Raw genomic sequence first — 16,914 nt, 5'->3', positions numbered from 1 at the left:
AGTAGGTGCTAGGTTAGAAACCTATATGTCAGCAGTGATCTTCACTTTCCTGGGACTCTAGTGGTTCAGGAGAATGGAGGTCTTGTAGTCTTCTCAAATGGTGGTGACAGATATAGGGCAGAGTAGGTTCTGCCTCCAAATGAAGCAGTCAATGGATACCTACATGGCAACCATAGTCTGAGACTGAGGCATTGTTTCCTCAGATAGTTTTGGCAGAAGGCTCTAGGAAAGCAGGGCCAGAAGCGTAGTGTCAGTGGGGTCCTCAACCTACTTGGAGGTAAAGGAAGATTAAACTGTTGTTTTGGGGCTCTGCCATGGGTCTTCTTTTCTTTCTGTTCGATTTGTCTTGATCTCATTCGTCAGCTCCAAAATGGTCAATCATCATCATGTACTCATGATTCCTAGGTCTGTACATCTAGCCCTACCTTTTCTTCTTACTTCTAGTACTATATCACTCATTCCATTTGGGACTTCTCCAACTGGATATCCATAGGCATCTCAAATCCAACATATCCAAAAGAGAACTTATTAACTTTACCCCCAACTCTTTCATCTTCTGAATTTCCCTACTGTTGTTAAAGGTACCATCATCCTCCGGGTTTCCCAGGCTTACAGCCTGGGTGTCATCCTCACATCCTCACAGGTATCCCAGTGGTACTCAGTCCACATATCTAATCCATTTCCAAATCTTGTGTTTCTACCTTCACAATACCTCCCCTATGCATCCTCTTCCCTCCCTCACATCATATATCCTATATCTACCCTTCCCTTCTCTCTTATCTCTGCAACCCTAGTTCAGGCTGTCATCGCCTCCTGGATGGATTATTTCAATCACCTTCTAGCTGGTCTCCCTCCCTTAAATCTTTCCTCACTCCAATACATCCTTCACTCAGGCAACAAACTGATCTTCCTAAAGTGTAATTCCAACTATGCCACCTCCCTGCTCAATTAGCTCCATTTGCTCCTTATGGCTTCAGGATCTAATCTAAATGTCTCTGTTTGACATTTAAAGCTCTTTATATAATCTGGCCCTTTTTAATCTTTCTAATCTTCTTATACTTTACTCTTCTTCAGACATCTTATGATGCAGAAACAATGGCCTACTTACAATTTCTCAAACATGATGTACCCTCTCTCACCTCTGTGCATTTTCACTGGCTGGGTTGCTTTCCCTTCTCACCTTTACCCCTTAAGTTCCCTAATTTCTTTCAAGAAGAGAGACTGACAGAGAGAGAGTGAGTGAGAGAGAGAGAGAGAGAGAGAGAGAGAGAGAGAGAGAGAATTATCATCATGTTAGCCACTTCCCTGTTAGAATGTAAGCTCCTTGAGGGCAGGGATTGTTTTAGTCCCTCTTTGTATATTAACAGGCTTCACATGATTCCTGGCAGAAAATAAAGGCTTAATAAATGCTTGTGGTAATGATGAACAGAATAAGATCTGGACAGTGGGCCTTGGACAAGGAAGACTCTGTGTCCATGTTATGTTCCACTGATAGAACATACTCTCCTGAGGGTAGAGATTGTTCTGTTTTTGTCCCAGTGTCCTAAGCACCTAGCACAATGCCTGGAGCAAAGCAGGCATTTCATAAAGTATTCATTCAACAGCATTAAACTGAATTGGTTGAACAGGACAATGTTTGATAGCAATATGAACATAAAGTGCTAGCACAGGATGTTGGGAACAGGAGATGATTGTTTAGCTGACTCAGAAAGACAGCACCTGCCATACTTTAGAGGTTGGAGATTTACTTTCATTGACATACATATTAACAAATCAAACCATAGACACTTAAAAGTACTTAAGATAGTGAAGGTACTTTGGCAGTACTCTCTCAAACCTCCATTTTCAATGTTAAGTTGGGTCCCCAGACATGGCTACTACTTTTCTTCAAGCCTGTAGGCTAGATCCTGTAGGTTAGAGAGTAGGTAGGCTTGTGAGCCCCCACTGGTTGCTATATCTATTAGCCAGTTTTTTGAAAAAGCTCAGTAAGAATAGTTGGTATAAGTATTTCCCGCCAAAGTCAGTGACACACCGTCCTACATATAACAGAGCCCAGGGTAAGTGGGCTCAAGCTTAGAAAGTAATGTGGCAAAGTGGTAACTCACAGCTTCTGGTTGCTATATCATTTTCTTCATGGAGTACTCATGAAATTCCTCTTAGCTGTGGCATAGCTTCTTTGCTGCAGTCCTTGTGAAGACTTGAAATCTTCCTTTCCTCAACAAATCTAGTTTGTTTTCAGCTACCAAGTCACATACCATCACTCATTGTTTCAGAGATGCTAGACACCAATGGGAAATCAAAAATCCTCTGGATCCTTCATAGCTCACAAAGTTTTCTTCTGGCCAAGAGGGAGGGAGAGTATGTGAGAGGATTGAAGTTGGAGCTGAAGCCAGAACCTTTTCCTCACCTCCCCCACCTCCCCTCAAGTGATTCCTTCTCAGGGTCTTGACTGAAAGGCTTCTACCCTAAGCTGTCTCTGGGTTCTAAATTGACCTGTTATTTTATACAAAACCCACAGGACTGGGACCAAGTCCCCTTGACTAATCTAAATATACTTTCATGCAAAGTCACTCCATTCATCCAGTGACTTTCAAGGACAGTTTTTCAATTTAGAATCAGAATTTGTCATACTTACTCCAAAGCCTTTGATTGATTAAACAGAAGTGTTTAGGCTTTATACATAGCTCATTCTGGGCAGCTATGTGGCAAAAGAATAGAGTGCCAGGCCTGCAGTCAGGAAGACTCATCTTCCTGAGTTCAAATCTGGCCTCAGAAAATTACTAGCTGTGTGACTCTGAGCAAATCACTTAACCTTTGTCTGCCTCAGTTTCCTCATCTGTAAAATGTTAATAATGGCACTTAACTCCCAGGGTAGTTGTGAGGACAGAATAAGATATTATTTGCAAAGTGTTTCACAAACCTTAAAGTATCCTATAAATGTTATTATTACTATCATCATCATCATCATCATCATCATCATCATCATCATCATCATCATCATCATCATCTGTCCTTTTAAAAATGTGGTACCCAGAACTGTGCATGATTTCTCTGGGAGAGAGGGTGTTGAGACTACTGCCTCCTTTGTTCTGGGCACTGTGTTTCAATGTTGCTTGATATGAGTCCATGCTGTGGACTTCTATTTTGTTTGCAGTCCACTCAAATCTCAGGTCCCTTTCAGATGAATTGTTGGCTAACCATATCCTCTCCCATTCAGTGTTTGTGGGATTGAAATTGTTTTTCTGTGTCTAAGTGAAGGACTTTACATTTTTCCCTGTTAAGTTCCATCTTATTAGTTTTGGCTCATTTTTCTAGCCTGTCAAAAATCTTTTTTGAATCTTGATTCTGTGTTAGCTATTGTTTCCAGCTTCGCACCATCAATTTGACATGTGCTCTTTCTATGGCTTTATCCAAATCATGGATTTAAAAAAAAAGTTAAATGGTGGCACAGAGCCATAGATAGACCCCTGGGACTTTCTGTTGGAGACCTCCCTCTAGGCTGGCTCATTAATGACTCTTTGTTGGGATTGGTTGGCCATCCAACCAGATCCAAATCCATCAAACTCATCTGCCAGACAGCTCTCTATTTTATTGAAAAGGATATCTCAAGAGAGTTTGTCAAATGCTTTTATGCCATCTAAGTATGCTGTGTTTATGATGTCCCCTGATCTTTCAGTTTTGTTAACCTGTGAAAAAAGAAAATAAAGCTAGTCTGACGTGACCTGTTCTTAATGGAGCCATTCAGGATTTTAACGATCATTACTTCCTTCTCTTAATAAAAATGATAGCTAATAACTAGCATTTATAGAGTGCTTCTCTCACCAAGAATAGGGAGTTAAGTGCTGTCGTTGTCCCATTTTACAGATGAGGAAGCTGAGGCAGACAGAAGTTGAACTACTTGCCCAGAGTCACCGAGGTGGGCAAGTGTCTGAGGCTAGATCTGAATTAAAGTCTTCCTGACTTCAGGTCCAGCATTCTAGCCACTGTCCATTATAAATGCTTACCAACCATTCTTTTAATCACTCATTTATTCAGCAAGAATTTATTAATTATCTGCTGCATTTGCTTTCTCCATGGATGAAGGAAGGAGTTGTGGGAGGGAAAGAATTCAGAATAGAAAATAAAATAAAATTGAATTTTTAAAGTGACTATTACGTGCACCAAGAGCAGCTAGGTAACACAGTGCATACAACTCTGAGCCTGGAGTCAGGAATACCTGAGTTCAAATCCAGCCCTGGACACTTAACTAGCTGTGTGACCCTGGGCAAGTCACTTAACTCTGCCTCAGTTTCCTCATTTGTCAAATGAGCTGGAGAAGGAAATGGCAAACTACTCCAGTGTCTTTGCCAAGAAAACCCCAAATGGGGTCACAGAGAGTTGGACACGACTGAAAAATGACTGAACAACAAAAGCTATGAGCAAGGTACTGCGCTAGGTGTGTGGGGGGATAAAATGATTAAAAACAAAAATTAGAACCCTCAAAAAGCTTACATGCTACTAGAAGAACGTACAGTAACGTGTGATAAGAGTTTTGGAGCAGAAGTCAGATTATCTTGTGGTTTGCAGATTCCATCTTTTTCTTCTCCTTTTTGTCTTAATCAGGACAATACTTGCCTTCTAACTCCTGTGCTCTTTCTACCTAAACCACGTTGCCTCTCTGGGATGATACAGAAGAAGGGTGAAGGATGTGAGAAAGGCTGGCTAAGTCTCAAAGTGGGGAAGAGGGGGATAGCAGCATCGAGTTCTAAGTGATCCCTAGGCCACAGAGGGCCAGACCTGGGTGCTGGAGATGCTTTGTTCTGCCAACAGAAAGGAACAGCATTAGAATAAAAATGCAGTTTCTGTAAGCCTTTTCTCATAATTCCAGATACCTTAAAATTGAAAGGACTTTGAATAGTGAAAGGGTTTTGGTTTCAAAGCATGATGGGGGATAATCATCTCCCTCCGAGGTCTTGTCTCTCCTGCTGCAGCCAAGAGTTAAGGTAAGTAATTATCAGGATAATTCAGCCCTCTCCTCCCTTTGCCCCCCTGCCAAGGGTAACTGAGAGGATAGAGGTGGGGCCACCTTTATCTTAATAACCAGCCTGGCAGGTTGTCAGAGGCCAGCACATACCCTGTGTGTCTCCTTAAAGTTTCTCATGTCTGTCCTGATTGGGTTCTGCTTCTCCCTTACATTATATACTATGAAGGAAGGCCAAGTCCTTCCATTTTGTTTCCATTCTCCATTTTCTTTTTGTTTTCTCACTTGACAGGATGGGCAAGGCCACTTGAGGGCTCCAGGAGGGCACCTCTCTCCCATAGCCCCTGTAGCTTCCAGTTCAGTCTCTCTTTATGGGCCTGAGGCTGTGGGCCACCATCACCCTAGCTCAAGATTATTAACCTTTTGCTGGTGCCATGGACCCTCTTTGCAGTCTAGTGAAGCCTATACAACCCTTTCCAGAAAAATGTTTTTAAATTTCCCTAAGATTAAATGTGTAGGATTACAAAGGAAAGCAAATATTTGTGAAAAACAAAAATGTAATTTTTTCCCCATCTAAGTTCATGGATTCCCTGAAATCTATCTAAAAATTCCTTGGAGGGGGTCTGTGGACCCTAGGTTGAGAACCCCTCCCTTAGACTTATAGGCCAGGGATGTGGAAAAGTGTCCATCCCAACCCCCTGCCTCTTCCTCAAACTCCAAGAAGAGAAAGACCTCTCTTTGACTTCTTAAGACATTTCTCCTTAGGGTTATTGCTTCTTCCTTCTCCCTGGTCATCTTGAAGCTCTAGATCTTGGGAGTTCTTTCTTTTTCTTGTCCTCTACTAGCTTTTTCTAATCCTTTTTTGTTTTTCTAACACACCTCTGCCCACTTTGTTGTGGCTGGTTCTGCTCCAACAGAGGTCAAAATTGTTTACTGTTTATGTTTGTTTACTCTGTTTACAATCTTTAAAACAAATAAATTTCGGAGGGTGTGGGGAAATGAAGGGGAGTCTGTATCAATGATTTCACTGGGGGCAGAGAATTTACAGCGTGAAAACCCCCTCTATTCTAGTAGATCAGCAACTATTGTGCAATTTAGAATTCTGTGGTACAACTTATAATTACATGACGGTCAATCAGAAGGTAAGTGACTTACCAAAGGTACCAGGTCTATTGTGTCAGAGATGGACTTGAAAACAGGTCTTCCTGATTCTGATCTGGTATAGATATAGGTCTAGTTGTGGCCTTTTGACCGAGTCCAAGTTTTACAGAATAAGTCCTTTTATTAAGGAGATTTATTCCATGAAGTTTGGGTTCAAAGGTTTGTACATGAGGACCTAGAGGGCCATGCAGCCTTGAGGCCGCAGGTTCTCCACCCCTGCTTGTCTATGCCATATGACCTCCAATAACAATAAAACCAACTGACATGTAGTGCTTTAAGGAGGACTCCATAACTTGGTAGATATGAAAAGCTGTCATATGGGTGTAGAATTAGACTTTCTCTGCTTGGCCTCCGAGTTCAGAAGACCCAAGACTACTTAATTCTAGTGTCTTCTAGCTATAGGGTTATAGGGATGCTGGTTTCACCTCAACAGAAGGAAGACTTTCCTCCATAATCAGAACTGTCCAACAATGGAATGGGAGGTCCAAATGGTTTGCAGTGACTGTTCCTCACTACTTGGAATCTGGCTGATGCCTTGTTTGAGACAGGAGGGTGTTCATTCTTCAGTTTGGTCCCAAGGACCTCAGTTATTTCAGGCTCTTCTCAGCCCCTTTATAGGAAGAGGTGTGTATATATGTTGGGGGTGGGGATGGAGCATGTTCCTTGTGTTTGATCTGCCTCAGAGAAGGTGGGCTTTGTCTAGACATAATACCTGACCATATGATATGCAGATGTTCCAGGGGCTTTACTCTAAGGCAGACAAAGGGAGTCAGATGCTCCAATCTGGGTTGAGCAAGCCCCAGCTGCCTCTTCATTCTCCAGTCTGAGTAGGTCAGCTGAGACTAAAGGCAAAGGTTGGCAGAATTCGTAAGGAGTCAAGGGCTGCCCTCATGGCATTCATCAGTCACTCTAGCTATCTCTCTTTCCACTGTTGCTTCCTCCCTTGCTTGGGGAAGATCCAACTTGCCTTCATCAGCAGGGAAGGAATTTGCTCCATCTCTGGGATTAAGGTATTTTCTCTGGCTGTCTTCCATGCCTGGACTGCCCTTCTTCCTTTGCTCCATCTATAGACCTCCCTGGCTTCTTTTAAGTTCAGACCAAAATCCCACCTTTTACAGGAAGCTTTCTCCAACCCCTCTTAATTCTAGTGCCTTCAGTCTGTAAATTATTTTTTATTTATCTTATATGTGGATTGTTTTGCATATGTTTGTTTGTATATTGTCCCTTCATTGGATTGTAAGCTCCTTGAGGGCAGGGAATGTGTTTTGCCTTCTTTTGTATCCCCCAACACTTAGCAGAGTGCCTGACACATAGTAGACAATAAATGTTGATTGATTGACTGGTTAATTAAAACCCACTCTCTGATTTATACCCTGCCTTTTGCTCCATTTTCACATCCAAGGAAAGGGAGAAGGGGCATATGGGGAAACCTGAGTTCTTATAAAGTTGCTTGTAGACTCATATTTAGATAAAACAGGATAATTTTTATCTCAAATAACAGATTCTCCATCCAGGCAGGAGAAAACCAGATGTTGTGTTCATTCAACAGTGAACACCCTGTCTTCAGCATCAGTGTAAGTGACAGTTGTGAGGCTTACACAGCCTTCTTTCCAGGGGAAGCAGAGAACTCTAGGGGAGGATGCATTAAGTGGGGTGCCAGTGACAAGCCACGGCTCTAAAGGATTAAATTCAATTTAACATTTATTAAGTAACCTACTATGAACAGATCATTGTGCTAAGCACTGGGTGGAAAGAAAGAAGGATGCAAGGTTTAAATAAGTCACAATCCCTGGGCTTGTGGACCCTTTACAACCTAGCAGAAAGATTGAGACATATGCACCACTATGATACTAAACACAACATTATAAGAGCAATTAGAGATTGTAAAAAAAGTTATTTGTCAAGCCCAAGGGAGTGGGAGGGAGGAAAGTCTTTCTTGACAGGGAACGTCAGGGAAGACTTCTTGGAAAAGATGGCATTTAACTTGGACTTTAGAGCAAAGGTGTTAAGCATGAGTCCCCCGCTCCCCCAATTCTGCATCCAAAACACTCCTCAGTGCGGTTCAAAGCAGGTTAAAATGCAACTGGGAAATATAACTAGCAAAAGAAATCGAAATACAATAGAACATAGGTAATGTTAAAACATGTTTTTCTAAGTCAACTTGCTGCCTATAAGGGATTCTTATGTATCGTTTAGTGGCCCTGTTTTTATTCGAGTTTGACACTACTGCTTTAAGAGGGTGGGTATGAATTCTCTTACTGAGAATCTATCAGTCAATAAACATTCATCAAGTGCCTACAACGTGCCAGGCACTGAACTAAGTCCTGAAGATACAAATGCAAAAACCAAGTACAGTCCTTACCCTCAAGGAGCTTACAATCTAGCGGGGGAGGAAAATATAGCACAAAGCTGAAAAAGGGGTGGGGGGTGAGAGATGAGAGAATGAGATTAGAGAGTGCAGGATGATCATATTATCCAATGGTGAGGTTCCTGGGGGGGATGACGAAGAAGTCCAAAGAAGTCTAAAGGACTTTAGCTAAGTGAGAAATGAAGATAGCATCACATAGCAGATAAAGTACTGGGCTTGGAGCCAGAATATTTGGGTTCAAATCCTGCCTCTGGCAAATAGTGACTATATGATCAATGGATCAGTTATTCATTCAATGTCTGTGCATCTTAGGCGACTATCTCAGGCTTATTTATTAAGTTGTGATCCCACTGGATGGAATTCCAACTCTAGTGGAATCACAGATGCTTTTATTGTATAATCCCAGTGAATAGAGTGCTAGACTTTGAGCCAGGATAATCCAGGTTCAAATCCTACCTCAGACACTTACTAGCAAGTCTCTTTCTCAACCTCAGTTTCCTCATTTGTAAAATGGGGGTAATAATAATACTTACTTTACATAGTTGTCGTGAGGATCAAATGAAATCATATATGTCAAGGGCTAAATAAAAATTAGCTCTTACTATTATTTATAACATGGTGGTAGGAACTGGATCTGTGGTTTCACTGATGCCAGGAACTACCAGGAAGTGATATGTTGGTGGATGTTTAATAACCAGCTCTTCTAAAAAATGTGAGCAGCATACATTTTGAAGTTTAATTCTGCTAGTAACATTTTCTTCTTCACTTTGTTGTCTAGTCAGTCAACAAAATAATGTGAAGGCCTGATTTGTATCTTAATTTTCAAGGTGTAAATGTCCACCCTGAAAATTTAACAATCTACTTTTAGGACCTGGTTGGAGCTGTCTATAGCATATCTCTGCTCCCAGGTGAGAATCCCTCTTCCAATACAAATTGACTTTATATCTGCAACTTACAGTCTTAGAGGGTTACCTGGAAAGCAGAGAGGTGAGATAAGTTGCCCAGTGTCACACAGTCAGTATATATCAGAAGCTGGATTTAAACCTATGTCTTCTTGACTTTGAAACCAGCCCCCTATCCACTAGGACACACTACCTCTCTACAATGAAACATAATAGGAGGAATCCAAAAGGCAAGGAAAGAGGTTTTTAGACATTAGGAAAAGCATGAGCAAAGGCATGGAGATAAGATACAGGGTGTGTATGGGAGATGAGAATGAGTCTAGTTTGGCTAAAGTATAGCATACATGGAGGGCAGTAATATAAGATAAGGTTAAAAAGCTAGGGGAGCATCAGATTATAGGGATTCTTGAATGCCAGGCTAAGGAGTAGGAACTCTACAGGAAAGATTCTTAACCAAGAGTCCACGAACTTGTTTTAAAAAATATTTTCAGAACTATATTTCAATACAGTTGGTTTCTTTTGTAATATTATGTATTTTGTTTTATACATTTGAAGATATGATTCTGAGAAGGGGTCCTTAGGCTCCACCATACTGCCAAAGGGATCCATGACCAAAAACAATTTAAGAACCTCTGCTCTGCAGATAATAGGGAACAACCAAAGGGTTTTGAAAAGATGGATGATGTGAACAGATGCCTGCATAAGTAAAGATCAGTCTAGCTGAGGAATGGAGAAGATTGGAGAAGGAAGAGAATAGAAGTAGAAAGAAGCAATGCTAATAAGCTAAGTGGGAGGTAATGAGATCAGATAGAATAGTGAAGGGGAAAGGGATGTGACCCACAAGATGGAGGTTAGATACTTTGTCTCATCCTCGTGATCTCTCAAACCTCCCCCAAATAAGAATTATGTGCAAAAGATAAAGCAATTTCAGTTGTCTTCAAGGTCTAAGATAACAAGAACCCTAGCCTAATGAACCAAAAGCAGAGAAGTATCCACTCAGCACTCCTCCCCACCAGTCACCATGCTCAGGTAGGGCTACACAAATCAACACACTGGCTTACAATAAAACTCATCTCTCCCACCCCTTCTCCCTGTTCTTTGGAAAACCAAAAGGCTGAAGCTTCCTCCTGCTAGTCTTGCAGCTGCTATGATTCCTTTTGTAATTAGCCAGAAACCTGAGGACTAGAATAAACTGGGGCAGAATGTTAGCATGCGTGTGGATATAGTAAGCCAGAAACATGAGCATTTGGCATCTGACTGAGGCCATTTCTGTCCACCTTAGGAGTCACTTGGGGCAGAGATCAAGGCAGGCAAATGTGAATTACACAGCACAGGCTGGACATAGCTGAGATAGCTTTGAGAGGAAGCTCCTCTGGTGAAATAACCATTAAAGGGGAAGGAGTCAGAAAGTGAGTGGCAGGGAAATATAAGAGGAAAAAATATTGTAATTGCCAAATATCTCAGCAGGAAGAAAATTCAGTTAAAGATCTTGAGCACAAGCAGATAAATCAATAGGAAAGATGTTAAGAGAGACGGTGGCTTCAAGATCCAAATGAGACATCTATGAATAAGTACAGTTTTGCAAAACAAAGAAAAATGAATCAACCCCTGATGAGACAAGGGACCCTGTGGATTCTCAAGGGAGTATGGAATCCTTGTGAAAAGTTCCTGAATAGCTTAAGAGAGAAATAAAAATTGAAAAACAGAATTCATCACAACACAACAGAAATAATGAGCAGAATACAAACATCTGAATCCATAATGGAAAACTTCATCAAATAAACAAAAGAGAGAACAGATTGGGAACACAAATATACAGAAGTGAAGGATAATCTGGAAAAAGAGGAGAGGTATATGAGAGATACTGCAGAGGTACAGTTGAAAATACTTAGCAATTGTCCAGTCATGAAAAAAGAGAGAGGAGTGGAAAAAAAAACCCTACAATTTTGAAAATGGGAGAGTTAATGAATGGTGGTATTGCACAGGAAAATGATAAAGTCCGAAAGGGGAAGGCTGGGTAGAGCCAAGATGTTAGGCTAGACAAAGAAATATAGTCTAGCTCTCCTACCATATCTCTTCTACAAAGATCCACAAAATGTGCCAGACCAAATTCTGATTGGGAAGGTCAAGAAAAAGTCACAGTAAGTAATTTTTCCAGCCTGGAGTGGTTTAGGAAGACAGGCTAAGAGGTCTGTGAGCATTGGGGTTAAGGTCTGTTCACTGCATGTGCTTGTGTCCACAGGAGCAAGACTAAGTATCAGGGAAGGAAGAGATCTTGAGATTCCTGAATTAGCACAATGTGTAGGAATGGGTGCCATCTGGCAGTGAGGTTGCCCACCACCCAGTTCCAGTCAGGAAGGGGTTAGCAATGGAGGGGATCACAATCAAGGGGATGGTGGAGAGGTGTGATCACTAGCAGGCAAGTTTCAGAACAAACAGTAGCTGTGTGGCTCTGATCCCAGGAGCAGAGCAGCCCAAGGTGCTCCTTAGCCTCCAGCCCAGGGTGCAAGCCTAGGTTAGAAACTTGCAGAGCTCATGTTAGAAGGGCAGTGAGAAGACTCATCAGATCCTATCAGTTTGGGAGCATTGAAAACCTCCAAGCCCCTTATCCATGCTGTGAAAATGGCAGGATATGAAGACAGAAGTTCAGGTCAGACATTCTTTCCAGAGGTACACAGACCCAGCACTAACATCAAATCTAAAGTCAATAAATAGGCTGGAAGAATGAAAAAAAAGAAAGAAGAAAGTTTTGAAGGGAAATGATGCTAAACTCCTTTTTTGATATGTTACATTATAGCTAGCATTTATACAACACTTTAAGGTTTTCAAAGCATTTTACATAGATTAACTCATTTGCTACTCCTAACAACCCTTATGAGGTAGGTGCTATTAGTATCCCCACTTTACAGATGAAGGAACTGAGGCTAGGAGAAGTTAAATGACTTATCCAGGGTCACACACCTAGTAAGCCTCTGAGGCAGGATTCAGATTCAGGTCTTCTTGACTTTATGTCTTGGTGAAGTCTGCTGCATCTTCATGAGAAAAGCCTATGTACTTTCTTCTTGAGATGTTGGGTCACAGAGCTTTGGGCCCTTTTTAAGATGGGATAGGTGGGGCTACCCCACCATATGCTACCCACCAAAAGAAGCCTGCAAATCACCTGACTTTGTCACTTCCCATTCATCTACACAGTGACTCCATTTTGTGTTTCCCAACTGGCCTCATTGTAATTGTGACCTAGGCCCTCCTGCCTTCCTGGTTTTCCCATCCCTTGTCATCATGCTTCTGACTGCTGAGTCAGATTTTGGTAAATGACTCCCCGTGTTGACTGCTGTGGGGCCTGACACCTTGATCCCTCATCATCCCATGGCTGGGACCCTGGATATTCATGGGTAAACTTGTACTCTGGGAGATTTCAACAGGTTCCATCTCAATGTGCCAGTTGTACTCCTGGCTTGCAAGGTTCTCACACCTCCCACCCCACTGCCTCTCAGCCAGGACTTACAGAATCATAGAATTTTAGAATTAGAAGGGGCCCTAGTAGTGATTTAGTCCAAATCAAACCCCAAAAAGATTCCTAACAAATGGCCATGTGGTTTCTACTTGGAGACCTCCAATGCCCAGGAACGCACTTGGTCCATCCCTTCATATCTTCAGCAAACTTCTAGGCTAACATGTCACTTCTGACACTCTACAGTTGAGATCTGACTGCATTCTACCTATCCCTTTCTTGCCTTTAAGCCTTATTTCAAGTCCTATTATCTCTTTTAGGAAGCTTCTTACAATAGGCCCCAAGCCTTCCAGGCTAATTTTTCCTTAAAAGGTATCTAAATCATGTTTTGAAACCTAATTGATTTGGGATTTAAGGCTTACCCTAAGTACAAAAGCCAGGGTACGAGTATCTGTCACTTTGGTAGCTGGGTGATGTAATGGGTAGACAACTGGGCTTGGAGTCAGGAAGACCTGAATTCTAATCCAGTCTCAGAAACTAGCTAGACCCACAAGATGGAGTATTCAATACTTTATCTTATCCTCAGGATCTCTCAAACCTCCCCCAAATAAGAATTATGTGCAAAAGATAAAGCAATTTCAATTGTCTTCAAGGTCTAAGCTAACAAGAACTCTAGCCTAATGAACCAAGAGCAGAGAAATATTCACTCAGCGCTCCTCCCCACCACTCACCATGCTCGAGTAGGGCTACACAAATCAACCCACTGTGCAACCTTAGACAAGTCACTTAACCTCTGTTTGCCTCAGTTTCTTCATTTGTAAAATAGGGATAATGATAGCACCTTCTAGGTGCTATTGTTTTCAAGATGAAATGAGAGCATGTTTGTAAAGCACTTAGCAGAGTGCCTGACACATAGTAGGTGCTATATAAATGCTAACTATTATGAGTAGTCCCTTAGGCTTCTGACCAAGAACCATCATGAGCAAAGGCAGGGAAGCAGTACCCAGCTGAGTCAATACTGACTCCTTGCTGAATAGCCTTCCCCTGCTCTGGTTCAGTAAAAACCCTAACCCTAATTGCGCTCTTTGTGTTAACTGCCAGACGTACTGTCTCATTCCATTCAAATCTTGAACTGAGTTATCAGACTGATCCTAGTCAAGGCTGGCCTGTTATAGCTTGTCTCTTCAGCTTCAGAATACATATGCCATGTCTGTATATGGCAGTGGATTATCATTATTATCTAAGTATTGAATAATAATAACAGTAGTAGACCTTGCATTTCTATAATGTTTTTAGGTTTGGGTGGGGCATGTTCCTCACAAGAACCTTGGAGGGAGGCAGGCTTTCATATTGTAATCCCAGCATTTGGGGACCCTTTCAGCTCCAGATTTGGGATTCTATGGCAGCTAGGTGTGCCAATGGACAGAGTGCTGTACCTGAAGTCAGGAAGACCTGATTTCAAATCCTCAGATATTTACTAGCTGTGCGGCCTTGGGTAAGTCACTTGGCCTCTGTTTGCCCCAGTTTCCTCATCTTAAAATGAGGATAATAATAGCACCTACCTCACAAGGTGTTCATGAGGATAATATGAGATAATTGTTTAGTGCTTTACGAGCCTTAAAGTACTCATATAAATGCAAGCTACTGGATTTATCTATTGATTCTAAATCTTTTCCCTAGGCTGAGTGGCCATTTTTACATGGCTTGAATTCATGTCTTCTGACTCCATATCTGACACCTTATTCTATACGCCAGCTTCCTCAGGCTAGTAAGGAGCCTATACTCCATTCAACAATTTGTTAAATTCAATTAGATTCCATAAACACTCATGAGGTGACTATTTTGCACTATGAAGGCACTGGCTTTGTGTTGGATATTGAGAGTACAAAGACAAAACAAATTTTGTCCTTGCCCTCAAGGACTTTTATCCATTCACCGGATAAAAAGATTTTTCTTTTTAAAAAAGGTCCATAGATAAATTGAATACAATTTAGAATATGTCAAGTCCATCAGAGGAGGACAAAATACTATGATGTTAGGAGGAGGCAAGAGCGCTTCTAGCTAGGAGGCAGCCCTGGAAGGCTTCCCAGAGGCAGAGGCCTTGGAACTGGGCCTTGAAGGGTAGACAAGATCCGAACCCCACAGGCAAGGTGCTGATTGACTGAATTTTATTCAAACATGTCATTTATCACCGCCTTGTGTGTCATTGCTGATAAAGTATTTTCAAAACACAAGGCAAGGTCTAGCTGTCTCCCTGGGAAGCTGATGCTGATCAAGAAGGTGCCTCAGCGCCTAGAAATATTCCCATTAGGTTCAATTTGTAACGTGGGAGAAAGAAAACTACCCTTTCTCCATAATTCCCTTTCCTCCAGAGCTGTAATTGCTTGAACGACAAGACTGATACTTAGAGCTCGATTCAATCAGAAATTCAAATTGGACAATCTAGCCTATTATGCTCAATATATTTAATACACAAAAACAGGAGCTCTTGTCTGCATTTCTTAAGTCAGGAAAATGGGCTGACATCAAATTATTTCTGATGCCTCTTAACTCTTGTCAAATGTATGTATTTATGTATTATCATAATACACCTTTTTATTTCTTCCCTCCTGGCTCTTGAACAACTCACAATATCATGAGCTGAGCAGGTTATCAATGAATCACAGACACATTGAAGTTTCTCAGGGCTTCTGATGAGCCAGCCCTCCCAGTCCTCCCAGCGTCCAGGAGGATTAATCCCATGACTTCTAAACCATTCCTGATGAATAAACGACAGTCGTGTGCTCTGGCAGTATAGGCTTTCCTCTTCTTTCTCTCAAGATGGCACAGACTTTCCTAACATGTCACCCACTGGAGGCATTAGTCCTGGGTTTGAATGCTGGCTCTAGTTTGTATGAACTATTGGTTGCTGTTCTTCCTTCTCGAAGAGGACCAATATGACATCACTGTGCTAGAGTCAAGCTTCAATGTGTCCGACTGGGGCTGATCAGAGCAATACAAGCTCGGAATGTTCTACCACAGGTTGGGCACAAATAGTCCATGTGAACATTTAGGGTGGATTCTCTAAATCTGCACATCTGGCATTTCATTTGAGCTGTTTCCATTCTGCTTTGCTCAAATTACTCCACCTGTCAAGGCCATTCCCATCCTTCCAGCCACTCAGGCTGGTCACCACAGAGTCATCTTCAACGTCTTACATACATGCATATCTTACCCACTAACATCCCTCCAACACATCAGTTACCACTTCTATCTCTACAACATCTATCACGTTTGTCTCCTTCTCTCCACTCCCACAGCCATTCCCCTCATCCCCGTCTTCGGGTCCTCATTGTTTTTTACTTAGACAATTGAAATGACCTCCCATTTGGTCTCCTTGCCTCAAGTCTCACCTTATTCCAATCCATCCTTCACAAAACTGTCAAAATCATTTTCCTAAAACACAGATATGGTTATATTACTCCTTTACATGATAATAACAATGGTAGCAATAATAGCTAGAATTTATATAATGCTTTAAGGCATATAAAGGGCTTTATATACATTCCCTCCTTTGATCCTCACAATAATCCTAGGAGCTAGGTGCTATGCTTATCTTCATTTTACAGATGAGGAAACTGAGGCTGAGTAAGAGAGATTAAGTGATTTGCCCAGGGTGATACAGCTAGTGTCTGAGATAGGATTCAAACTCAGGGCTTCCTGACTTTAAGTCTTGCACTCTATCTACTGTACCACCTATTCCAGTGACTCCCTACTCATGGATAAAATACCAACTTGTATGTTTGATATTTAAAAACCCCATCCCATCCTAATTATCCTATTTTTCTACACATGACCCTCATCTATGCACTCTATAGTTCAGCCATATTGGACTACTGACTCTTCCTTACACTCAAACCTCCATTTCCCAACTCCGTGACTTTGTATTTGTTGCTTGCCATGTTTGGAATGTTCTACCTTCTCCTTTCTTCTTCTTAGAATCCTCATTTTCCTGCAAAATTCAGCTCCAATGACACCTCCCCCATGAAGCCTTTCCAGGGCTCCTCAGCTGTTGGTGGCCTCCCTCATGTTG

The sequence above is a fragment of the Phascolarctos cinereus genome, unplaced genomic scaffold, assembly GCF_003287225.1.
Source record: "Phascolarctos cinereus isolate Bilbo 61053 unplaced genomic scaffold, phaCin_HiC Scaffold_726;HRSCAF=1367, whole genome shotgun sequence".
Lineage (NCBI taxonomy): Eukaryota > Metazoa > Chordata > Mammalia > Diprotodontia > Phascolarctidae > Phascolarctos > Phascolarctos cinereus.
Note: the sequence above shows the minus strand (reverse complement) of the source record.